The 25,725-nt window shown below is 56.3% G+C and overlaps 1 long non-coding RNA gene across 1 annotated transcript; it reads left to right on the top strand.

Annotated features, from left to right (window-relative positions):
• Positions 1 to 354: 354 nt before the first annotated feature.
• LOC140844448 (uncharacterized) lies at positions 355 to 25,365 on the top strand. Its single transcript, XR_012122759.1, has 3 exons — positions 355 to 731; positions 4,111 to 4,346; positions 23,164 to 25,365. It is a non-coding gene; the product is annotated as an uncharacterized lncRNA (long non-coding RNA).
• The last annotated feature ends 360 nt before the right edge of the window (positions 25,366 to 25,725 follow it).

The raw sequence follows: 25,725 nt of genomic DNA, 5'->3' as shown, positions 1-25,725 counted from the left end.
CAGGGCTGTGTTAAGCCTTCTCTCTTCTCTTCAGCTAACGGCTTTTTGCCCCTGTAGTAAATGACCCCGCTGCCTGGTTTGTCCCCTCTGCTTCGAAAGCCCCTAACTGTCTGTCTGCCTTTTCTTTTTAATTGGACCTCCACTTTAGGGCCTGGGCTTTGTAACTGGGTGCCAGGAGGCTTCCTCCTTGTGCTCTGTGCCAACCAGGACAGGTCACTGTACAGGTGCCCTATGGGTGATGGAATCGTGCTGCGAGGGCCGGGTAGGAATTTGAGGTGTTTTGAAGGCTGGTTGTTCCAATGTGGTAGCTCGCAGCGCGTTTATAGCAGTGAAACTGACCTGCTCCAGCTGCTCCAGGTCTGGCCCCATCCCCAGGTAGGCTCCTCTCGCCCTGGGCCTTCCCAGCTTCGCTCAGTGGGTCTCGGCCCTGGTTCCTGTGGGCGTCGCCTGGGACACCCCCCCCCCCCATCGGCTGAGTCATCCTCTGGGGCCGGGGCCTGTGTATTGGCACTTTCCATTTCCTGGTGATTCTCGTGCACAGCCAGGGATGACAACCAAGCCTGGAGCCTCCTCTTCAGGGACTCCACACCCATTAGACGCACGGACTGCCTGACCAGGCCCCCCTGCCTCCTGCCCTCGGCAGGGTGGGAATCTGTCTGGGGAGGCAAGAAATGGTTGCTCCTGAATTGAAGAAGCCTGCTTGTGCCACAGACCAGCCTCCGATGGCCCAGGTATTTACCCACAACTTAACTGGCTCTTTATCTCTGGTCAATAAAAAACACCATGGAAGGAACAAAATAGCAGCAGACTCAGAGACTCCAAGAAGGAACTAGTGGTTACCAAAGGGGAGGAGTGTGGGGGGACAGGTGGGGAGGGAGGGAGAAGGGGACTGAGGGGTATTATGTTTAGTACACATGGTGTGGGGGGTCACGGGGAGAAAAGTGTAGCACAGAGAAGGCACATAGTGGACCTGTGGCATCTTGCTGCACTGATGGACAGTGACGGCATTGGGGTATGGGGGGGGACTTGATAATATGGGTAAATGTAGCAACCACATTGTTTTTTCATGTGAAACCTTCATAAGAGTGTTTATCAATCATACCATAATAAAAAAACAAAGCACCATGGGAACGCTGCCTGGGGGCAGGGGAAGGGCATGCCTTTCTGCTTATGAATTCCCATGTCTGTTAACCAGCCTGTTGACCCTCCTTCCTTCCCTGGGCCTCTGCCCTTGGGTGTGAGTCAGGAGTCCAGGTGGTACCAAGGTGCCCTCACTTTGCCCCCGTGGACCGCTCAGACTAGAGCAGGCCACTTGCTCTCTTCCCAGCAGAGGCTCTCAGAGATAGGACTCAAGCCCTAGGATCCTAGTCAGCCTCCAGAAGGGCTGGGCCCAGAGCCAGGCCTCCTTGGGACACCAGGCCGCCCCAAAGGGGTGGGTTCCTGGGCCCCTGCTCACACAGGCTTTGCCCCAAGGCTGTGACTGCACGCAGGAAGTTGGGGGGAGGGCTTGGGGGCTGGAGCCCACCGTTCTCATTGGCAGAGCCTCAAGGGTGTGAGGAGGGCCAGCCCCACCTTCTTTGTGAAGTGACCTGGTCGAGGTGGGAGACTGCACTGGGGAAATGGAGGTCTGGCTACCCCCAGGCAATTGTGACCCCCTGTTTGCTCCCAGTGAAGAGCTGCACCCATGTGAGTATCAACCAACCGTTGCTCCTACCGCCTACCTCTGGAGTTGCTCAGCAATGTGAGACACGATCATTGCTGGGGTTCAGCCAGGTGCCTTTCTCATGGCCCCCCAAGCACCATGCACCCTCTGTCTTCTGTGCAGCACCCACTGGCTGCCCAGCCAGCCCTGGTGCTCACATCACTCAGCTTTCCTGCTTGGCACTCCCCATTCCATTACGTTCCATCCAGAATTGTTCTCCCAGTATTTAGGGTTCTCCCTATGGGACTTTTAGTCCCATAAGAAGAAAGGCCACTTGGTGTCATCCCAACCACCTATTTGGGCAGCATGGAGAAAGTGTGAGTGATGCGGGCTCAGACACACCGAGTCCAAATCCGGATTCAGTCCCTTACCAGCCCTGTGAGTCCCTTGTTATTCATCTTACAGCAAGTGACACCCTCTGTAGGGGACACTGCATGCTGGTCCCCAGATCTCTTTCCTTGTCTTGGCCCGACACTTCCCAGCCTCCTTGCAGTTCAGTGTGGCCACGCTGAGTGGGTTCTAATCAGTGGAATGTGAGTGGGTGTGATGTGTGCAATTCCCATGTCAAGGATTTCAGGAAGCAGGTATGCCCCCGCCCAGCTCTGCTGTCCTGCCAGCCCTATGCAGATGACATTGAGGCCCCTGTGGCTGGTGGAGCCCCAGGATGGAAGGACTTGGGGTCTCCGAGCACCCATCTCGAGTGGGTGTAAGTGAGAAGTAGACTTCTGTTACCGTCAAGCCATTACACATTTTGTGTCAATTTGTTATAGCAGCTTAGAGTTGTCTTAACTGACACACTGCCTCATAGCGATGCCGGGGTTCTTGTTGGCGGAGTTGAAGAATGAACTTAGCAAACACCCAAGGTAGGAGACCCAGGGAGAGGCTTTTATTGAGAGATACAGCGAGAGGACAGAGCTCCCGGCTCGTGCCAGGAGGGGACAAGAGAGCCCAAAGTGGTGCGTTGCCTAGGGAATTTATTGGCAGTTGAGGATTTTTGGGAACTGGATAAAGGGCTTAGGGATGTGGACTTGTTAAGTGGTCCCTGAATATTTAGAAGTAACAACACAAGCAACTTCCTGCTCTGATGATTTCTCCCTGAGATACCAGGGTCTTGGTCTGGGAGCATATCAAACAAGGCCGCCTGCCCCCCAACGTGGGCTGAGGTATTGTTTGCTAAAGAGTAAATTAAGAATCTTACTTCTTAACTCCCTGGGTGTTAAAATGCAATCTTATCTTTAAGGTGGAATCCTTCCTGCCTTTTACTATGTTGTTTACAGCTGGGTCTGGGTACTAAATTAGTTGCCCAGTTTACAGAATCACCTCATCAGATCTGAAGGAGGAAAGACAGCTCATAGGCCTGGGCCTTTTAGCATGCTAAAGTGAGTCTTACACATGATTACAAATGATTAGCTTAATAAAAACATGTGCTACTCTTCTTTATCTGGAGAATATTAACTACTAATCTTACCGAAGAATGACTCTAGAGCTGAATGTTTAACACAGAGTTTTGGTAGGGGGTTTCCTAGCATGTAGCTACATTGCTCTGACAGCAAATATCCTGCCTTGCTTTTTCCAGAGGACCTCACCCTACTCTGTCTTAAGCCCATGGCCCCTGTCTCAATAGCATTGTTGGGAAGATGAAATGCAGCATGTGAAAGGGCCTGGCACAGGGCCTATAACACAGAAAGTGGGGCTACTTACTAGATGTTAATCTATTTCTTTCCCAATTAATAGTAATTGTTCCCAAGTACATGGATAGACATAGCCTCAGACCTTTCCTATGACTCTGGTTGATGGCCTAGCTTATTTTATAGTTATATTATTAATTAAGATGAATAATATGCATAAGTATATTTATTCTATAATTCATACACTTAGATACTGTTAGGAACCCAGTCCTTAAGGTGCCAGTATCTGCTTTTCTGTGTTCAAAAAGCAGTACCAGTCAAAGAGCTTTGGGCTGCAAGTGACAGAAAACCATTTCAAACTGGCTCAAGTAAAATACACAGTTGAATGGTAAATAACTACATGAACAGGGATTGGTAGGCCACAAGGTGTCACGCAGGTATGGCTGTACCCAGGCACTCAGCTGCTGCTTCAGAGGTCTTTCCCACCTCACAGCTCACCTTCCTTCTGCTGTGGTCACTCTGCAAAAGTGTTCTCATTTGCAGGGGACAAGCTGGTGCCAAGGAGTCCTGTGGTTATAGCCTCCCACTCAGCACCCAACTCTGAGAGAAAAGAAAACCCCTCTCCCAAACACTGCAATCTGAGGGTGGATATTTAAATTTTGAGTTTTATACATTCTGCTGCAGAGATTGAGGCTCTGCCATTATTGCCATGAAGCAATATACTGAAGTCTCCAAGCTCCTTACTGAAAACCCACACACACCCTTATTCTTGTGCCTCAGGCCAGCCAGATGGAAAACCAGGTCACAAGGGAACAAGCTGAAGGAACTGGAAAGTTCTAGGCTGGAGAAGGGATGCTCGAGGAGGTCATGAGGACTGTCTTCAGTCTGTGGAGAAACAGCCCATTTCCGTGTGCTGTGTGGTTCTGGAAGGGAGCAGAGGATGGGCTCAAGGAAGCTGAGGAAGCAAATTTCTGTGAGTCAGGTCATCCCAGCGCTGGAAGGGCTATCTCAGGCTGGTGAGTGTCTGTCAGCAGCTGCGAGGGTGGGCAGCATGGAGGGACACTGCAGCTGGAGTCAGGAACCGGGGGTGGGATTCGAACCTGGGCTCTGCCATGGACCTCCCAAGCCCAGAGTTTTTATTTGTCCAGAGAGTAATAATGCCTTCCCTGCAGGGAGATCGCATGAGGGTAATTGGGATGGAGCTCTGCAAACAGTAGCACACTCAACAAAAATGACTCTACTCAGCCCAGGAAGCTGCAAGGTGAAAGGCAGCAGGGGCTCAGGGTCAAGCTGTGTGTGCATGTGTGCATGTGGGGCGGGGGGTGGGAGGCACACATTGTGGGGAAGTCAAGGATGCTGAGGCCAAGAAGGGGCCTGCTGGCCTGTGAACTTTGGGATGCTGATGGGGTGTCATTAGCCAGAACTCTCTGGAGGCCTCAGACGAGTGCCTTTAGATTCCTGCAAAATGCCAGGGCTGGCTCCCTACCCTCTGGGAGCTCCCAAATGGGAGGGGGCAGAGACGGAACCACGGTCACAATAAGGGTCAGTGCAAGAAGGAGATGAGTGCTACGGGGGAAGCGTGTGCAGGGGGTGTCACACACTCACCTGCCCAAGGAGAAGCCAGGGCTCCAACAGGAACTCAGAGGATGTGGAAGGATGAGTCCCAATGAAAGCTTCCAATCAGAGCTGATGCTGCTGGCCTGGCTCCTGTGGACTCCCCTCCCCCAGCTCTGGGGAGGGGACTAGTGCAGCAGCCACTGGGAAAAACAGAGGCGGGTGGGAGTGGGGGAAATCCTAGTACAGGAAAGTCAAGGCCGAAGCGGTGCCAGGAGGAGAGAAGTCCTTCTGTGGGAGACCCGACTGAGCCACACCCTTGCAGGCAGAAACCAGGTTGCCTGAGGCCTGCCAACTTCATTTTATCAAACTCTCAGGAAGCACAAATTCATGTGGGCGTCCCTCTGGCTACTTCCTGTTGTCTGGGCTGCAGGCCAGACCCTGTCTACATTCCTGGGAATGTCCTAGAATGGGGCAGTAGGCTGTTGAATCAGGCAAAAGGGGGTTCTGATACCTATTTGGCCCCAAAGGTGGACATTCAGTGTTGGGGGCCTTCGATTCCTTCTCTGAAAATGGAGAACATGACACATCCCTTTAGGGTGAGGGTCAAAGGGGACAACCACTAAGACATCCAGCCCATGCCTGGCTTGGAGGAGTTGCTGAGAAATGCCCAGTGTCTAGGGATGTGGATTGGAGGGAGTAGGCCTTGAAGCCCCTCTGGACATCTGGATTCTGGCCCTGACTCAGCCATTCAGGGGCTGGGGTCCTACAGGTGAGCCCTGTGATCTCTATGGGACTAGGTTTCCTGGTCTGCAGCTTGGGGGCGGGATGGGGGAAGAGGCACCTGCTCCCAGATAGCCAGCTGCCCCCCGCCTTCTGCTCCAGGTGGACGGTTGTCTGGTTGTCCGCTGGGCGTTTTCCAGTCCCAGAAGGGCACTTCTCTGCTCAGCCTCCCTCTGCTCCTCCCTTTCTCTCCTCCATCCTCCCAGGATCCCTACAGCTCTGGCCACCTGCTCCCACAGCTTCTGGAAGTCCAGGGAGGGCTGGGGAGAGGAAAAAGCAGGCCTTCCAGCTGCTGGGGGTGTAAGGGAGCCAGGTGTCCTGTCTTCCGTGAAAGGTGCATCCTAAATCCAAAAAGCATGATGTGCAGAAACGTGGGAAGGTCCTGTGGAGTGTATGGCTCCTGCTGGGTGCAGGTAATGGGCTGACGTGGGTGCGGGTGAGTCACGCACGGCTCCAGGACAGATCCTCAGGAGTGTCCTGGAAAAGCACAGAGCCATTATTTACAGGGCAGCGTGACGCCAGCTCTCTGTGACTCGGTTTGTTGTTGGGCTGTGGCTGCTGCATACATTTCTTAAAATGCCTCTGGGAGGTGACATTTATCAAATCAAGTGCTTTCTCATTTTATTCCCCAAATACATAGACAATTCTCTTTGTAGATAATTTTGCCAGCATGCCAGCCTTGCGGCTGAGTGATCTGATTGGAAAAGGTGCCTTATCTCCTGCTGGCAGAGGAACTGGTGGCTCAGCTTGTGTGATGTAAAAGCAGGCCCGACCCCCTTCACCTTTCCTTTTCTAATGGAGGCAGTGCCAGCGGTGCTGCGGAGGTGGTTGGAGGGTCCAAATCCTGTTGGTGTTGAGCACAGGTAGGAAAACCCCAGCCATCTCGTCTTCCTGCAGCACCACCCGCCCGTGTGCAGGCAGCGAGCTGGAGGCACTGGGCTCCTCAGTGGGAGGGGTCTGCCGCGGGCAGCCCCTGCCCATCCACAGCTGCAGGAGGGGCTGTCAGCCCTGTGACCCCACCCCACGCTCTCCGTCCCTGCCACCATTTGAGGAACAGCTGGCCAAAGGGAATGTGCAGGAGTGTGAGCCTGCTGCCCTCCTATGCTCTGGGGATATTCCGTGAACGACACGATGGACATTTACTGCACTTCCTCTGTGTGCTGAGCCCCTGGGCAGGCTCTATATGGTTGTCCTGCTTACACAAAAGGAGTAGATTTTGGTCTCCTCCCTATTTATGGGCAAGACTCTTTCCTTGCCCAGGGTCACCCACCTGCTGATGGGCAGAGCCGGTGCTGCACCCCCTCCTCTGCATGCGCTGCTCAGCACTCGGCCTTCACACGGTTGCACCTGCTCCTCCTCCAGGCTCCCGGGGGAGCTGACTGTCCCCTGGAGGGCTGGGGACCCCACAGGGCTGACCCTGGACCTCAGGACTTGCTGAGGGGCCCTTGGCAGAACTTTGAGATAAAGGGAACCAAGCTGTTGAGACTCGACTTTCAAATACCTCACCCCTGACCTTTGGGGAGGCACCCCTCTTCTTTGGACTCCTCCATAGGAGAGGCCCAGAGGAATCAAGATGGCCTTGACCTCTGGCTCCTACTCCCACAGCTGTAGGGTCTTGTGATGTTCTGTGAGAGGCCAGAGGCCAGTCCTGGGAGGGAAGCTGGCTCCTTCAGAGCAGCCTCTGAATGATAAGGGCAGCCAAGCCCTCTGTCGCTCAGGTCAGCCCTGCGTGATGGATGAAGATTGGCCACACCCCCCTCATTCATCGGCTGCTCCTCACCTGCGCTCGCTAAGGCTGCCGGGAGGTACAGCCAGACCCAAATGCCAGGTCAGGCATGGGAGACTGGATGTGAGAGCCCTGCCTGCTGCCCCTCCGGAACCAGAGCAACTCCCTCCTGCCTCTCCCAGCGGGGAGTGGTGAGAGCGGCAGCGGCCACACAGTTGGGGTCGTCTGAGGCCTTCCTGTCTCTGCTGGTGAGAGTGGCCAGGCTCAGGCTGACGGTGACTGGGCTGGGAACTCCAGAACTGATGGCAGAGTCATCCAGAAGTTTTGCCACCTCAGACACTCCTGTTTCTCACGTGGCTGGATAGGTGACGGCGATGTGCCCTGGGGGGTGCTGGCAGCCAGACACCTGGCCTCCTCCCACCCCTGATGGTGCCATTGGCCTTGGTTTCCCTAAGGCTCCCTCATCCGGCCTGGGTCTGAGAGAGCCTGAGGGTCCGGGCTTCCTCGGGGCTGCTGTGCCAGCCCCTGCCTCCACCTTGCAGAGGAAGGTCAAAGGGTGTTCTGGGCCAGGCAGGAAGGACTGGGCTCCTGCAGCAGGCCCCACCCAGGCCATGGGGCCAGGTCTTTACACAGCCCAGCTGAGGGGACAGTTTGCTGCCAGGCTGAGAGGCCTGATGACACAGCTTGGTCCCCAAAACAAGTTATCCTTTTTGGCCAGTTCCCAGAAAGCCCCATGAAGTCCCCTTCCTCCGCAGCCCAGCCCTACATAGGCTCTTCAGGTGACCCAGGTGGCAGGGGTGGCTTCCTCAGGGGCCCTTCAGATCCGCCATGCGGGAGGCAGGGGGCACAGTGCCTCCATGGGCTCCCACCCCACCCCCACCCCAAGGTGCTTGGGCTTTTTCCATACCTGCTTAATTCTCCTTCAAACGGAAAGGGAAAAATAACAAAGCAAGGGTCCCAGAAGCTCTAAAAGGTTTTCACAGGCTCTGAGCAATTAGGTGGCTGCACTGTGGGAAGTGGCCAGAGCTCTGGGAGAAGGCGCTCAGGGAAGGAATGGTACAGGCAGAATTTTCCATTACGCCCTGGTCCCCAAATGGTGTTTGTCCATGTGAGCGGGCCCCTTGGGGCAGGGCTCACACTGACCCCCATGAAGGCTCCCCAAGCATGATGGCTGAGGCGATGGCCACCCACTGGGGAAGGACAGTGGGTCGCTGCTGGCAGGAGGGCGTGGGTGTGCCTGGCTCAGCCCCTATCACGGCCTACTGCCTGCCAGCTGCAGGAAGCGTGGGGGTCAGAGGTGGCAGCATGCCCTGCCCTGCCAATCCCCACTTTCCTGGGGGCTAAAAGAGGCAGAGAGCCCACCCGGAGAGGTAGCACCGGGGGTACTCCTCACCTCACAGGCAGGCCGTCGGCCTCACAGTGCAGGTTTCACAGCCCAGTGGGGAGCTGCCTGGGCCGGGCTGAGAGCAGCACGTACCCACACCCCGGCAGGACAGACCAGGGCAGCCCGAGAGTGAGAGGCCGGTGGCAGCGTCCTGGCAAATAAAACTGGCCACATGCCTCAGCCTAACGTGAGTGTAGCCAGGGGGTGCCTGGCTAGAAGGAGCTGGAAAGGGCAACTAGTGCCATCACCCCCACACAAACACACACCATTCACTGTGCGGACACACACACACATTTAAAAAATCCCCACCAGGGAAGGAGAGGGCTGAGCAGAGGCTCTGCAGGGAGGAGTGGACGGAGCCCACTTGGGGACCTGGGTCAGCATCTCCCGGTGGGAGGAAAGAGGGGCTGAGAGCTGGCGATGAGGGCCCAGGAGCCTGGGGAGAGTGGCTTGGAGCTCCCGCCCTCCCTGGTGAGGAGCCACCCTGGACAAGCTGAAGCTCTGCAGCCCCAGGCCTCCCTCTGAGCCCATTTTCTGCCTGTGTGTCCTTGTCCCCTGAGCCATCCTGGGGCACCCACCCTCCTACCTGTCCAAGTGGTCAGGATCAGTTCTAGAGGGGGCAGTGAACTAGCTGTCCCAGCACTAGGCCCTTTCCGCGCCCCCCGCCCCAGGCTCAGGTGGGGCTCAGGTGGGGCTCAGATGGGGCTTAGGTGGGGCTCAGGTGGAACTCAGGTGGGGCTCAGGTGGGGCTCAGGTGGGGCTCAGGTGGAACTCAGGTGGGGCTCAGATGGGGCTCAGGTGCAACTCAGGTGGGGCTCAGGTGGGGCTCAGGTGGAACTCAGGTGGGGCTCAGGTGGGGCTCAGGTGGGGCTCAGGTGGGGCTCAGGTGGAACTCAGGTGGGGCTCAGGTGGGGCTCAGATGGGGCTCAGGTGGGGCTCAGGTGGAACTCAGGTGAGGCTCAGTTGGGGCTCAGGTAGAACTCAGGTGGGGCTCAGGTGGGGCTCAGGTGGAACTCAGGTGGGGCTCAGGTGGGGCTCAGATGGGGCTCAGGTGGAACTCAGGTGGGGCTCAGATGGGGCTCAGGTGGAACTCAGGTGGGGCTCAGGTGGGGCAGTGGTGGAGAAAAGCCCCACCAGGCAGCCCTGTGGATGCCAGGCCCTTCCTGGGGGAGTTTGGCCTAACTGCTCTGCCCTCTGGTCCTGTTAGTTGCTGGGCACTACATTCAAGGCTAGGCCGGGAGTGTCCCATCCCCTCAGCCTCTGGCGAGACCTGCTACACACCCAGCCTGGGGTGAAGGGCCACAAGTCTCTGGGTGGGGATGTCCTAAGCCTGTTCCCGGGCAATGGGTGCCTCTTCCCTTTTAAATGTCTCCAGTGATTAAGCCCAGCCTGAGGGCTGCAGTTTCCCTTTTCCAGAGCCCTGGCCTTGGAGATGAATCACTATTTGCAAGCATTGCCGACTCATGCTCATGGCAGGGCGTGAGCACCACTTCAGGCAAGGCAGGGGGATGGGGCAGAGGCCTCAAGGGTGGGCAGCCTCCCCCAGGGCAGAGGCAGGAGACCTGGTCCACAGGCTCTGAGCAGGCTGCCCAAGGCCACCAAAGGTGCCTGGAATGGGCTGGGACGAGGGTGAAGAGAACTCCAGAACCGGCGAGCCTGGAACTCTGGGGCTGTGAGTTGCCGGTCCTCACGGCCACCCCAGGGGTAGGGCTCACAGAGGGGTGGTGGCGGTGCAGATGTTGTAGGTGAGCTAATCCACGTGCAAGCCCACTGGGTGAAACCAGTGCCCTCAAGAATGTCCCCATTGACCAGCCCTCTAATCCCCGTCCCCCAAAAAGTGTCTTTGTATCACTCACATGGCCTCTTCTTTAGACACCTTGTAAACCAGGTCAACAAGGGCACTTCCAACTCAACCTTGTATTTCTAAGAAACACTCAAATTCATGTGTAGCGTTTACCAACAGCAGATCAGACCCCACCTGCGCTGCTGAGCACATTGCCATTGATTGCCACGCCCGGCCCGGCCTGCAGCCATGGGCTGAAGAAAATAAAAGGGGTTTCTACATCTCCCAATTGTTAAACGGGGTGTTGTTTGCTGTGCGTGTCAGGGTGTGCTTGATGCTGTGATGTATAGACAGGGGGTGACCCCACTTCCCTTTCATTCTCGATGCTGAATTGAGGGATCCAGGGTCAAATTTTAGTTTAAGCTTGGCCTGGTTGTACAAGCCCCTCTGCTTCCCCTATTACGAGGGAGAAGGCTGAAGCAGAGACCACTTAGGCCTCTCCCAGCCCTGGACCTTTCTGAAGGACACCCAGGCCAGTATTCAGCAGCCAGGACTCCAGGGGGCATCAGCTGAGCAACTCCTTGCTCTGTATGGGCCCCACCCAGGGCCCACCCACCCCCACCCTAAGTCCAGAGCCAGACCTGCAATATGTGGTGCTGCCTGGCTCTGCAAAGGTGGGTGTCAAGAGAGGGGGCTCTCCCAAGAAACTCCATTTGACCTTCACTAAAATTAGGTCCCAAGTCCCTCGGGGCAATTGAAATGAGGATGAAAATGAGAAAGCAAATTGAGGGCATTGGAAGGTGTTAAAAATATGTGTATGTATTAATGGAAGCCACAAAACAAGGGCTCCAACTGGCCAGTGAAGCGTTCACGCAACTGTCAGTAGCAGAATTAGAGGGTGTGGGGCGAGAAGGGTCCTGAGGAGCACCTGCCTGTCCCTGCCCCCATCGTACAGACAGGAAAACTGCCCACAGAGGGTGGCGCTATGCCCAGTGCCACACACACAGTGCTGCTAGAGCTGGGGCAGATGCGGGCTCACCCCCCGCCAGGAAGTCGAGCAGTAGAAAGGACCCTCCGGCCCAGCCCACCCATCCCAGTCCCTGAAGAAGGCAGGCTCCGGTGGGGGAGGAAGGGGATGTCTCTGCAGAACCTCCTGGCCCCTCAGTGAGGGCCACAGGGGCCACATAGTAGGTACCCAACACACCTTGGTTATGGCCTTCATTATTCGTATTGATCAGCAGAGCAGAGTGACATGAGAACGGTGTTTGCAGGAGATGGCTTCTCCTCCCACACTGAGTAGGGGCAGAAAGGCAAGCCTGGCCCAGCATCGGGATCGTGTGGGCCGGGCAGGGGCCAGGTGGTGCTACAGAGGAGGACAGGGGCAGCTTGGAGGGGCTGGCTATGGGCAAGCGGGTGAGCAGACCGAGCGGCACCTGGGGTCATGGACACGGCAGCCACCAGGGCAGTGAACGTGACCTCTAACTGACACCTGCCAGTGCGGCACTGGGCTTTCACTCACACTGTCCCCATCAATCCCGACAACAACCCAGCCACCATCCCTGTTTCACAGACAAGAACTGGGGGCTGGGGTCCCTGTATCTAGCCACTCTTGGGTTCAGCAGCCCTGGCATTCCTGAGCCCTGAAGCGCCTACCATCCTGGCCCCCGCCCCACCGCTCAGCCCATCCCCTATCATGCTGCCCTTGATCTGAGCCCATTTCCCTCCCACTGAGGCTCTGGGTTCAGTCTTTCACCTCCTGCTTGTCTGCAAAACCATCCCTGAGTGGGCCCCTCTCCCAGAAGCCTCACAGGGGAAGGGCCCTGGCAAGCAGTACCCCTGCCAGCTCACCTGGCCCGGGAGTGAGGCTGGGCATCAGGCCCCTCTGCACCTCAGCTTCCTTATCTGTGAAGTGAGCTGCTGAACAGTCCCCAAATGCTCTTCTAGCTGTTCTCTGCAGGTCTCTGGGCTCTGCCCTGCCCGTGTGCTGGCACAAGAGGGCTGCTCTCAGCTGCTGGGGTAAACGCATCCCCACTCTCTCCCTGGGCTTAGACAGGCTTTCCCACAGCCTGATGGGGGCAGGGCCCCCACAAGAGGTGTCCCCCCGGCCTAGGACAGCTGGGCCTTGTTCCCCTTGCCTCCAAGAAGGCGCAAGGAGCCCTGGTTGGGCTGCTCCCTGGGGAAGACAGTCATGGCTGGGATGACACGGGAGCTCGGGCGCTCCCAGGTGGGACCTGCACAGCGTGACCACAGGCACTGACAAGCTGGCAAGATGCTTGGTCCACGTGTCCATCCCACAGCATAGATGGAGCTCCTGCCGGGCATCTGGCCCCAGACTGGCAGGAGGGAGAAGCAGGGCAGCACAGCCCCGGGCCAGGAGGTCACAGCCTTCTGGAGAAAGAAGCTCATGGAGAGCCATGAACCTGGAAGAGCCACAGAGGGAGGGCTGAGGGCTCCGGTGACCAGAGTAGGAGGTCATTCCAGGGTGGGGCCTGGAGGGTTTCTCAGAGGAGGTGGTGGTGGCCTCCGGCGCCCTCTCCAGATGTGATCTGTGGCTCAGGCAGGACAGAAATTAGTTCCCGTTAGATTCAGAGAGGTCGTGGGACTTTTGCAAGGCCACACAAGCAGGAGGAAGACAGCAGAGCTAGAGCCTGCAGCCCTGCCTCGCCCCACCTCGAGATGGGGGCATCCTAAGGCATTCTCTCCCCTCACTGCCCCTGCCCCCACCACATCAATCACAGACTCCTGCCAGGCCCACTGCCTAAAACAAAACTAAAACCACGCCTCCCTCCCGCCCCCTCCCCGCCCCCACCTGGATCGTTGGCTCCCAAGAGCCCCCTCGCCTGTCTGCCGTCTATTATCTCCACAGCAGCCAGTGCACCATGTCAACATTCTAAATTAGATCGCCTCCCTTCCCTCAGGTGGCTTTGATCACAGTAAACCCCAAACTCCTCACAGCATCCTGTAGGAGGCGCCTGGCCTGGTTCCCCCCTCCCCAGCTCCTCTCCGGCTCTGCCTGCTGTCTTCCCGGTACCCAAAGCTGTCTCTTCCTCGGGGCTTTTGCACTGGCTGTTCCCTCTGGCCAGAATGCTCTTTCTCCCTTCACAGGCTGGTCCTTCCTGCCAGCTGGGTCGCAGCGTCACCTCCAGGGAGGGCCCTTCTCTGACAGGATCTGTAGGGCTGGAATGTGTGGAAAGCATGGACAGTAAGGATGACTGAGGGGAACTGTAAGAAATGTGGCTGCGGAAAAGTCCACGGAAGCCCCACCCATGCCCTCCCCGCCCCCGGCGTTAACTCTCACACAACCCCGAGTAACAGCAAAGCCAAGCACCTGTCATTCACACAATTCATAGAGCGTGTTCAGAGTTTACCAGCTATCCACACACTCAGTGTGGGTGTGGGTGTGCACACTCTGTGTGGGGGTGTACACGATTTGTCCCCTTGCACGTCCACCACCACAATCAAGATACTTGATGGTTGCCATCTCTCTTGTAATGTTAGTCCTTTATAGCCACACTCAGACCCTCCCCGGCCCCAGGAAGACACAATCTGTTCTCCATCTCTGGAATTATGTTATTTCACAATTGCTACCTAGCTGGAATCACATGCAGTATGTATCCTTTGGAGGTTGGCTTTTTTCTCTCAGCGTAATTTCTCTGAGTTCCATCTACATTGTCTTGTGTATCCATAGTTCATTTCTGTTTATTGCTGCAAAGTATTCCGTGGTGTGGATGTAGCCAGTTTAGCCATTAATGGGTTGGTTTCCAGTGTGAGGCCACCATGAATAACAGAAGGTATTTTGGGAACAGTCACAGAGGCTGCTGTATGAGGAGTGGATTGGGATGAGGAAATAGAAGCAGAGGGAAGAGTGTGCTTTGGTGAGGGTCCAGGGAAAGAGAGTGGTGGGTTGCAGCTGGCTGCTGGTGGGAGGCCAGATCCAGGTGAAGTCACTGAGGCTTGTTGAGTGGGGAGTGAAGAATAGAGAGGAATCCTACAGCAGGCAGCAGAGCCCTGGAATCTTTCATTTGTTTGACACCATTTTTAACCCAGGGAGGCGTTCAAGTACAAATTTGCTGACCCGGCAGAGCTGGGAGGTGTGGAGGGGTCAGGGCCCGTGCTCATGGGGCAGGAGCCTGCAGGCCTGAGTGGCTGTCCACTGGCTCCTGCCACCATCCCCTGAGTGGAGGTTCTCATGCTCGAGTGCACATGACAGACACCTGGACGTCCGACCCGGTCCCACGGACTCTGACCCAGAAGGCTGGATGTCTCAGGCTCGGGGCCCCGGAGGCCACCTGGCTAGCAAGGTGGGTCTGGTGCCCGTGGGCGGAGGCGCCCTGGCAGGCTACAGAGGCCTGGGGGGTGGGGGCACGCGGGCCCAGGCACCAGAGCCTGCAGGCTCACGTGGTGGTGCCCTGGGCACAGACACGCCCCCACAGGGGTGGCTCCGGTGGGAGGTGCGGCCCCCGTCTGTCTCTAGTGGAGAAGCCCAGCGCCTGGGGAAGGGTGGGAGCAGGGAAGGTGTGGTGCTGGCGACATTCACCGTGCAGGAACCCCGCTCCAGCGTGGCTGCTGTGTTCTACTCGCCTGGGGAGCAGGACTGAGCCATCGGCTTCCACCTCCCAGGATCTTCTTGCCAGTGGCTCGTCTGACCCGTCTCACAACCTGTACCAAAGCACGTCTTGCACTCCACATGCAAGCAGGGTGACAGTGGGGGGCTGGGGGGCTGGCTGCAGGACAAAAGCTTACTGGGCAACAGGGCCGAAGGCTGTGCCGACCCCAGGACAGGAGGGACCCTGCCCACCCGGCGGGCCCCGCACCTCCTCTGGGAGCGCTGCTCTTCTTGCAAAGGTGCCGCAGGTGGTAGGGTTCAGACCTTGTCACCACTGGGTCATGGGCACAGCAGGTCACTGGGAACAGGGAGGGGGAGTAAGGGGGCAGAGGTCAGATTAGGGGGCTATATAGAGGGGGTAGCCAGAAAAAATAGAGGATGCCCAGATAAACTTAAGGTTCACATAAACACCAAGTATTTTTTTTGCATATGTCCCAAACAATGCATGGACGTCCTATATTTTTATTTGCTAAATCTGGCAACCCTGTGTGCAGGACACCAGCCAGGGCATCTATTGGGCGCCTTTTGTATTGCAGGTATGAGTAGACATTTTCAGCTATGCTCTTTATTCTATTAATAAATATTCATGGAGCACCTATTACATGCTGGGTCCATTCTAGGGGGAGATAGGTGTTCAGCAGTGAGCAAAACATACATAAACTCTGCCTTCTTGGCACTTGCATTTGAGGAGAGGGGCAAGAAATAGAGAAAAATTGAATATGTCAGGGGGTAAAAGGGCCAAGCAGAAAATACAGCAGGCTATGAGGAAGAGGGGTGCTCTGTTGGCACCCTATGTAGGGCAGAAGGAAGTCTTCTCTGATCAGAGACAGGCAGGAGGTGAGTTGGCCTGGGGAAAGCACTGCAGTTAGATGGAATAGCAAGTGCAAAGGCCCTGAGGAGGCCATGCTGGGAGAAGAAGTCAGAGCACAGAGGCTGGAGCAGAGTGAATGGGGATGGGTGCTAGGAGGCAGCGTGGAGCAGGGGCCAGATCATGTCAGACTTTGTGGACCATGGCAGGGAGATTGACTCTAAGCACGATGGAACCTGCAGGAGGGTTTTGAGCCAAGGAGCGGCAGGACCTGCCCTACAGTTAGAAGGCTCACCAGACTCTTGATATCTGATCGCAGTCAATCCTCACAGCAACACTCTGCTCACTTTACAGCTGCCCACGTGAGGGCTCGGTGCCCCTAGGGCATGTGTGCCCTCCCCACTTGCTGAGCTCCAGAAGCAGGAAAAGGGCAGGGAGTCCAGGGCAGCAGGAATCATTGGCAGTGGGAAGGAAAGGCTTGCCTGAAAGCTGCTCATTCAGAGTGAGAAAATGTCACTGCCCATCCTTACCAAGTTAACGGGGACAGGGGCAGGGCTGGCTGTCCTCAGCACGGCCCGGCTTGCTGCTGCCGTAGCACCAATGACAGGGCCCTGCCAGTGCCACCTCTACCCCTGCTGAGAGCAGTGTGGGCTCCTGTAGGCGGGCGTTGCTCCCATCTACATGACCAGGTGAGGTTCAGGAGCCCCTGCAGCATCGGCCCAGACCCAGCAAGGGCTCTGCAGGGCTCTGCAGGGCTCTTTCTTCTCCCTTTCATTTCTCATGCATTTTTTTAAATTCCTGTTTTTCCCCACAGACGTTTACTGAGGGCCTGATATGTGCAAGGTGTTCGGCTAGATGGACACACAATAAACAAGATCATTTCAGACCACGCCAGTAACTGCGAAGCAGCTGACAGGGTGGGTGACCACAGATGGGAGGGTGTCAGGAGGGGTGGCTCGGGGAAGCCCTCCAGGGAAGGGAGCATCTAGAACAAGGGAGGAGCTGGGACAGGGCAGCAGGGAGAAGGCCCTGTGATGAGGATGCAGGCGTGAGGCCCAGGTTCCTGGGGAGGAGTGGGGCAGTGGGTGCCAGGCTGGGACTGGCCTCTGGGACTGCAGTGTTCACTCCTGTGGGTGATCCCATGAGAGGCAGGGTCACCTTGCAGCGGCCAGCAAAGCCCAGATCGCCCAGGCCACCTTGCCCTTCCTGCCCAGTGCTATTTCTGCAGCCCTGTTTCTGGTCCTGCTCAGCCTGCCCATGTACCCCCAACCTCCCAGTGAACACCCCTGGACTGATGAGAGCCCTCCTCCTCCCACAGGGGTGCCAGCTCTGACTTTGAAACCCTCCCGAAACATCTGCTTTCCGGGCCCTTTCCCGGCTCGGTGGAAGCGTAATGGAGCTCCTGAGTAGGCGGATGCCATCCCTGCAGGGCTGGGGTGGGGCTCAGAGCAACCTCTTGGCCACTCCCACTCTGACCCCCAGGCTTGGCCAAGCAGGCTGAGGTGGCCAGGATGGTCTTCCTCACCCTTAACTGGTAGATTCACCGCCAGCTGCGGCGGGATGAGTCACTGAGGGGTGGGAGTTGGGGAGGCTGTATCCACCAGCCACCTGCCGACAGCCCTAATGCTGAAAGGGCTGCCCCCTGCCCCCAAGTGGGCCCAGAAAGGAGATGTGGGGGAACTGCTCAGTTTCCCTTGGAGAACTCTCTGGGAAGGAGCTGTTTGCTAGGTTCTGTGTATGAGGTATGTGCGTGCAGTGTGTGCACATCGTGTGTGATGTGTGTCGAGTTTGTGTGATGGTGTATGTGTGGTATGTGCAGGCAGTGTGTGGTGGATGATTGCATGTGTGCACGTGTGTGTGTCTACCTGCTATGTGGCCCATAAAGGTGGCAAGCATAGTCCCTGAGTGGCAGGCCTCTGGAACTCTGGGGCGGACCAGGGGGTCTGTGCTGGCAGACAGGTCGGGGCCTTCTGGGTTCCTCAGCCGGAGGGCACGCGGGCTTGGAGCATTAGCCAGATTCTGAGCGTGTGCCCAGGAGGGTGTTCTGGCAGGCGCGGAGGGTTCTCTGGAATATGCCAGAGGGGCATTGATATTCCTCAGTGAGTGACTCCTCCCCAGTGCTCGCTGGCTCGCTGCCCCGCACACTGTCCTTGATCCCCGAGGCCACCCTGGGACGCAGATCCTCGTTTGCTGATTGAGAAACAGAGGCTCGGGGACTCAGAGCCTGGGTGGCAGAGCCCAGACTGGCCTTTCCCTCTGTCACCTCTGCAGAATCTGGGTGCCTACTCAGCTACCATCATCACCTTGTGCCCGGCTCTGGGGTGGGCTTCCGCCATCTGAGGCCTCCTTACTGTCAGCTCACTTGACTGGTGAGGAAACGAGGCTAAGGAAGCTAGGGAATCTCTTCAGGTGATGCTAGGGAGCGGAAGGGCCAGGATTCAGTCCCTGTCTGATTAACTCTGGTTCCCTGGAAGCTCGCCCAGAGGATGAATCACGTCAGGGTGGGCTGAAGGCTGAGCCCTTCTGTGGCGGAGCACAAGATGGGAAGAGCAGCCCGGGAGAGGACAGCAGTGCAGAGCCAGTCCTGGGGCAGCCCTGCTGGGTTGGCGGCTAGAGGAGGGAGGGTCCCCGGCGCTGAGCGGCTGTTGCTGTGGGCAGGGGCAAGTCAGAGCTGCAGCCAGGAGCATGGATCCTTCTGCATGTGGTGCTACACTATTTTGCTCCTAAGAAGAAAAGGAACACTTGCTCTAGTCAGCTGAGCGTACTCCTGGGTAATCTGCCACACCGGAGCTGGGAGGCACCTGCCGGCACCCACGGCCCAGACCAGAGCCCACACTGCCCTCTGTAAAGCTGGCCCTACCTGGGCAAAGCCGGCTCCCCTATCAGCCTCTGGCCAAAGCCTGACGCCCCCAGTTTGCCCAGAAACAGTCCCCCACCTAAGGGAGGGATGGGGAGAGCACTAAAGTGGGGGTGGAGCTGAAAGCAGGCCAGGGAGGAGAGAGGCATGATGGAGAGAGGGCATATCCAGGGCCATGAGGGACAGGAGTGGTAGGTGGCATGCAAGGCACCCCCTTTGTTCCTGGGCTGCAGGTCTGCCAAAAATTGGACTTGCTCCATTCCCTGGCAGCCTGGGGAGTGCTGGGTGCAAGCAGCACCAGGAAAGACCAGGAATCCTGCTCGCATGTCTCGTGGGGGCTCCACCACGGAAGGGGTTCCACTCCCAGCTCAGGACCTGGGACCCAAGGCTGTCCTGTGCTCACTCAGTCATTCATTTCTTCATTCAGAAGCCATCTCCTCTGAGCAGCGCACTGTGGAGCCCCAGAGGTCAGAGTACCAGGAGGCCAGGGCCAAGAAGGTGGGTGCCCCTCACTGTGATCGCAGGAGAAGCCAAGTGCAGGTGGACCCAGTGTACCCCCAATGCAGCTGGTGGGGTGAGAGAGGGAGGCTGAGGATGAAATGCCTCCACCCCAGATAAGAGGTAACAGGAAGGAGGTTCTGGGCCTGGAGCTGAGCAGACAGAAGACCCTGGGTCCCCTTGCAAGAAATTCCAGAACTAGCTTAGGACAAAGGAGCAAAGACTTCTGGGTCGAGCTGAGGTCCTGGGAGGAGGATGTTTACAGATTTGCAATGATGGGGTGGAAGCAGCTTTGGGTCCTGGTTGGTGGGAAGGTAAACTAGGTAAATAGTGGAGTGCATAGACATCTCTGGTTTTCTGCATCTGTGTCTCAGACATGTATTAGGGCTGTCCAGGGAACAGAACCAATAAGGTGTGTGTATGTGTGTAGAGAGAGAAGGACTTTTTTATTTTGAAGAATCGGCTCATGTGATTATGGAGGTTGGCAAATCCAAAATCTGCAGGGTGAGTAGGCAAGCTGGAGACGCGGCAGAGCCGATGTTCATTCAACTCTATAGGCTGTCTGCTGGCAGAATTTCTTCTTGTTCAAGCAAAGTCAGCCTTTGTTCTTTTCAGGCCTTCAACTGATTGGAGGAGGCCCACCCACTCCATGGAGAGCAATCTGCTTTACTAAAGTTTGCTGAGTTAAATGTTAACATCATCCATACAAAACTCCTTCACAGAAACATCCAGAATGTTTGACCAAGCATCCCGAATGTTGGGCACCATGACTCAGCCAAGTTGGCATATGAAATTAACTGCAGCTTTGCTCTGAGATGGAAATCTGGTTGACAGGGAGACAGACCAGTATGACTGAAAGGGAAGCTAATAGGCTTGATGCTGAAATGTACCCACCAGGGGGGCGGCTGTTGTCATGGGGGGCACAAGAGAGCTGCAGGGAGGGTGAGAAAAGGAGGCGGAAAGCCACAGTGAGAGCAGACCCACTGTGTGCGGCTCTTCTGCAATTCAGCAGAGACTGTTATCCGTCTGTGGCCCATGCAATAGTGCCCAGCCACAGGGTGTCCCCAACACTGCCTCCCACCACCCCCAAGTCTGGGTCATTGTTACTCTGCTCAACCAGCCAGCTCACAAGCAGGGACCCCACAGCCCCGTCTGCAGTGCCATTGTGGGTCATGCCCTGCCAGCCCTAGGCCCCCTCGCCTCCCACACCCTCCTGGCCCTGGGGCCCTGTTTCTGCCCCGTGCTGACTGGACAGCTGAATGTGAGGCTGACTTCTCTCACTGGCGATCTCATTGGATGTTTCCCCTGCCCTGGTCCCACAGGCATGTAGACAAGGGTGGGGGATAAGGGCAGGTTTGGGGGACAATGATTCTCCAATCGTAATGCCTGAAGCTGAAGACAGAGCCAGAGGCCCGTTCTGGGGTGCCAAGATGGAAGTCTGGGCCTGAGGCGGCAATCCGAGAACCCAGACGGGGAGCAGGAGCAGGTGGCGTCCAGGTGGACAGGGATGCAGGCAAGTCTAAAGCACGGAGGGACACGCTGGGGAAGCAGGCTGGCCAGGGTTCTGGAGACAGCTGCAGGTGCCGACTGTGGCCTCAGTGTTCCCAGGACAGCCCAGGCAGGTGCCCAGGGGCCTGGGGAAGGCCCAGGGAGACCCTCCCTGCCCCTTGTCCCTCTCCCTACACCCACACTACGGATCCAGTGTCCTTGCCCCTGCAGGGTTTGCCCCAGCTCTCCATGCCATGACTGGGACCACGGAGCAGCTCCCAGGTGTGGGGGACAAGGTCACCATGGTGACCAGCAGCCACGAGGCCAGAATGCTGAATTCCCCAGACCCACTTGCCTGATGGTGCCACTGGAGCCTTATAGTGGAAATGTGCTCTGTGGCAGCTCAGCACCCAACCAGCTCTCCAAGGCGAGCAGTCCCTGGGCCCCCCACAGCCTAATAGATGGGCCACTGTAGGAGGTGAATGCGAGGAAGGTGGTCTGATCTCTCAGGGGCACAGCAGTGCATGCTGCCAGGGACTCAAGATCCCCTAACTGGCCGAGGCAGTAAGCCTCAGGGCTTGGTACTCTGCTCTTATTCTCTCCTCATGCTGTCAGTCCAAAGGTCCCAAGTGGCTCTGCATTCTTCCTAGAGTTTTGCTTTTATGATCATGGGTAGCATTTGATGGGATGGATGGAACCAGGCTTGGGGTGGAGAGTGACTGTGCCAGCGATTCTGGAGCTGGGTGCCCAAGTGTGCTAGAATCTGTAATGGGCTTCCCATCACAGGCCCAGACCTGGAATACCAAGAGCAGACCTGCATGACTTCGTCCACAGGCTGAGAGCTGGGACTCCTGGTGCCACAAGCATTACTGTCACCACCCCATCCAGCCCCTCATCCCTCCCCATGGTCGTCACCTGGCCCTCGTCCTCTTGTTTTGGGTGGGCATGGCTTTGTACCCTCCTACCTTATCTTATCCGATGTGACCCCAAGTGCGCGCACGCGCACACACACACACACCGGGACAAGATACATCCAGTGACATTCAATGCAACGGGACCCTCACTGGATGCACATGGCATGGGGACATCATGGGCTGCCTGGCCTGCACGGAGGCTGCGGGGAGGCGCACAGAATGGAAGGCAAGTTCTGCCGCAGAGTCTTGCAGCCATCATGCTGTTCGCACCACTCTGGGCCCACCCTCAGCTTGTTTCTGAACCCCACACAGAAATAGATCAACATCCTATACGGTGTTTCTGTCCTGAGGTAGGACCCCCCACATCCAGCAAATGCACCTTCTTAGAAGCCTGTGTCCGGCACACAGTGTCATGGGCCTCACTCCCCTGACAGCCCTCTGAGGATGTCTGGAGTATGCTCCCCAGAGTTCAGGGAAGGGTCTCACCTGCCTCTGTGTCCAGGAAGATGACAGCCCTCTTCCTACCTGGGGCCGAGTTCTCTGTGGGCCAGGAAGGCCCTGTGCTTCTGGGGAGGGGGACTCTGCTCTTCTGGAAGAAAGGGGCTCCATGTGATGAGGTCACTGTGATTACTGCTGACCATGTCCTAACCGTGAGCGAGCGCGCTCATAGCGCGCACAGAAGGGAAGCAGTTTCAATCTCTGCTGAAAGCGGCGTTGTCCAGGCTGTGCTTAGAACTTCCGTGGTGTCAAAACCAGAACTTCCTGCTCCCAGATGTGGGAGTTCGAGCGTCTGGTGAAATGTGTCTGTGCTCACACTTGTTAGATGAAGTTTCTGCCCCACCTCCTCCGGCGCCTGTGGCGGCCCTGTGGGCTCCCCTGCAGCCTGTAGAGCTGCCATCTTCTCTGGGACCCACTCCCAGCTCCCCTCTGCCAAAATGCTTTCAAAAAATGTTAAGGGGAAATATACCTCATGTGGCCTCTTATTAAAAAGGAACCAGTTGCTGAGCAGGTCCTGGAGGAGGCCGTTCCACACGAGGAAAGGAAGGGCAAGACTGTGAGGCTCACGATTCCCTCAAGGCCTGCCACCAGCAGGCTGGCCTCGGGGAACTGCACAGGTGGGAGGGCTCCGGTCCAGGGGTGATGCCTTGACCTTTAGCTTCTCTGAGCTAGGAGGCGGGCATCAAGGACCTTGGCTTCCTTCTGAGAAACACCTACCTTTCCACACCCCTACTGCCTGATTAAGGAAGATCAGAAGCATCCGGTGGACAGGGTGACCACAAAACTTTACAAACTCAAACAAGAAACAGGTGGCATTGTCATGCATCTGTCCAATACAAGTCTGCTATGTCAGACGGGATTTAACTGAACTAAATGGAATTTATTTATATGTGCAATAAATATTTGTTAAATGTCTACTATATATGTATTGCAGACTGACCAAAGCAACCACCATCCTGGTTTGCCTGGGCTGAGGGATTCTGCAGGACCCGACTTTAAATGCCAAGACTTTTAAGGCAAACCCTGGCTGAGGGAGAGGTCTCCAGCCTAATGGAGTTTCCACGGGAGCGGAACAGTAGGCAGGAAGAGAGGAAGCCTGGACACCACCAGCAGTCCCCACCACCCCTACCTTTTAAATGTGATTTTTAAGAGGAAAGTGTGCCCGGTCATCCTTCTGGGCTTGGCACACTGTGGCCAGGTGGGCAGGTTCCTGGTACCACCTGGCACCATACAGCACAGGAGGAAACAGGACTTCAACTGCTAAGTTGGTCAGCAATTTCTATTTCTTAAGCCACCACAACAAACCAACCTGTGTCAGCTTTGAAGCAAATGTGCCCCAGGGTCACACACCTGGGACCCCAGAGCAAGTCCACCAGTGTCTTCTCCCAACCGGAATGTTTGCAGAAACAGCCTGATGAAACGGTCTCATGCCAAATATTGTGCATGTGCTGAGTGAGGTGACGGAGTTTGCCTGGAGCCCCAGAACCTTCCCGCCTGGCAAGGGGCTGAGCTGTCTTTAGTCCAGGTCTGACTTGGGGCCAGACCTGGGGGCCCCAGTGTGGACACAATCACCGCCTCTCCACCTGTGGCCCCAGGATAGGCCCAAGGAAACTGCTGATGCACCTGCCTCGCTCTCCTGCACAGCCCACAACCTCACTTCGCTTCCTGGGTCCAGGAGGTGGAAGGCTGACTTCAGGATGGTCCCTCCTGGCCTCAGGCACCTGCACAAGGACATCTTGGGAAACTTGAGGCCTGTGCCAGGGTCACTGTATCTCAGGCTGTGGGGAGGGCTGGCAAAGTGCCCTATAGGACTGTCTCTGTGGATCTTCAAAGCAGTACCCACTAAGGAGGCACCATCGGCACCACCTTTTGGAGGAAACAGTCTCAGCGTGCTTGTGCCATTTGCCCAAGGTGATGCTAGTATTGGGAAAGCCAGGATTTGAATCAGCTCTTGCTTAGTCCAGAGAGCCTTCTCGCTTGAGGCTGTCGTTAAATCTCAGAGCCCAGGCCCAGCTGGAGAGATCCCAGAAGGCACCTGAGTGCAACAGAGAAGCCAGGATCTCCCAGAATTATGTCCCCCAAGTGCAGTGGATTCTCTCTGCCTCAGTCTACCCAACCAGGGACATCAGCTTTGAAGATGTGTAAGAAAAATAAAGTGAGCCTTCCAAGCTGCATAGCCACTTTCTGGAAGGATGGTCAATGCCCATATTTTAGTGCATACCTTGACTGTCTGCTACCCAGGGGTGGGGTAAATGGTGTTGGGAGGGGTGCCATTAAAACTGTTATTGCTCTATTAAATTTCTCTAGGAGCACAAAGAGCTTCCATCAGTGGAGAGACCTGCAATTGCAGCTGAATGATTTTATTGCCTTTTAAACAATCCTACATTTCTGCAAAGCCCCATGGAATGCTTTCCCTGTCTATAAATCATACCATGCCTCGATTTTCCTATTTCCCCATCCCAATTTTCCTCTCTCCCTTTTGCCATTTTTCACCACCCCCCGACTGCCTTTGGACATTTTTGTTGATTTTGTAGTAAAGCCTCAATGAACTGCACTTTGCTGAAAATACAGGCTTTGGGTTTATTGATCAAAAATTGGAGCAAAGTAAAAAGCAAACTGGACTGGAATCAGAATCAGGAGACCAGGCCTGAGGCCTGCCCCCACCTACTGTGTCCTGGATTTTCCTACAAAAATGCTCTTCAACCATCAGTCATCACATCCTGTGTTTTTTCTGGGTAAAGCATGTAATACTGGACAATACTTTCTGATTGCACACCTATTGTGGAAAACTTAACACACTTTGATTAAGCAGGTACTGTGCTATGCCTTGGAGATACATGGGTAAATTAAGCCAAGTCACTGTCCTTGAGAAAGCATAGAGGGAGACCAGAAACATCTTAAAAGCCGGGATCCTTTCAGTTGCCTGAGGGAGAAATCCAGACCAAAAGGCCGCTTGCTGGGCTCCCGTGACTGGGGGGCGCACCAGCCTGTCGGCTCTCAGTCTCCTCCATTCTTCAGCTCTGCGCACCTCCTTGGGTCAGCCGCACTCCCTCTCACTTCAGACATGCCCTAGATGTAGAGCGAAAAGTGGCTGCTCCCAGCCGTAAGCCAAACCAAAAAGGAAAAAGAACCTCTCTTTCAGCAGGCCTGTATGAGCCTCATGAAAGAGGCCTGGTACCAGGTAACTGTTGAACCTAAGCCGACTTCCATGAAGTTCAGGGGCTGGAGGATTTGCATCAGCTCCCCTCTGAGCCCGGGCTCAGGGCTGCTCTCTGTGCATGTGCTCTGCACCGGGGGACTCCATGAGAGGGCAGAGGCCCCAGGGGAGAGATCTCTTCGTGCTGGTGGGGAGGGGGTGCAGGAGCCTGAATGGGAGCACACAAGGTCTCTCAGCCAGGGCTCAGAACTGGGGCCTCTTTCTCCCACCTAATTCCACGGGCCACTGCAAGTCACCTGGGGCCACAGTCTGCATGTGCTCCCCCCCCCCCAGTATTTA

Source organism: Manis javanica, chromosome 1, assembly GCF_040802235.1.
Source record: "Manis javanica isolate MJ-LG chromosome 1, MJ_LKY, whole genome shotgun sequence".
In the NCBI taxonomy this organism is placed as follows: Eukaryota; Metazoa; Chordata; class Mammalia; order Pholidota; family Manidae; genus Manis; species Manis javanica.
The sequence above is the reverse complement of the archived record's forward strand: the minus strand, read 5'-3'. Positions and strand labels throughout refer to the sequence as shown.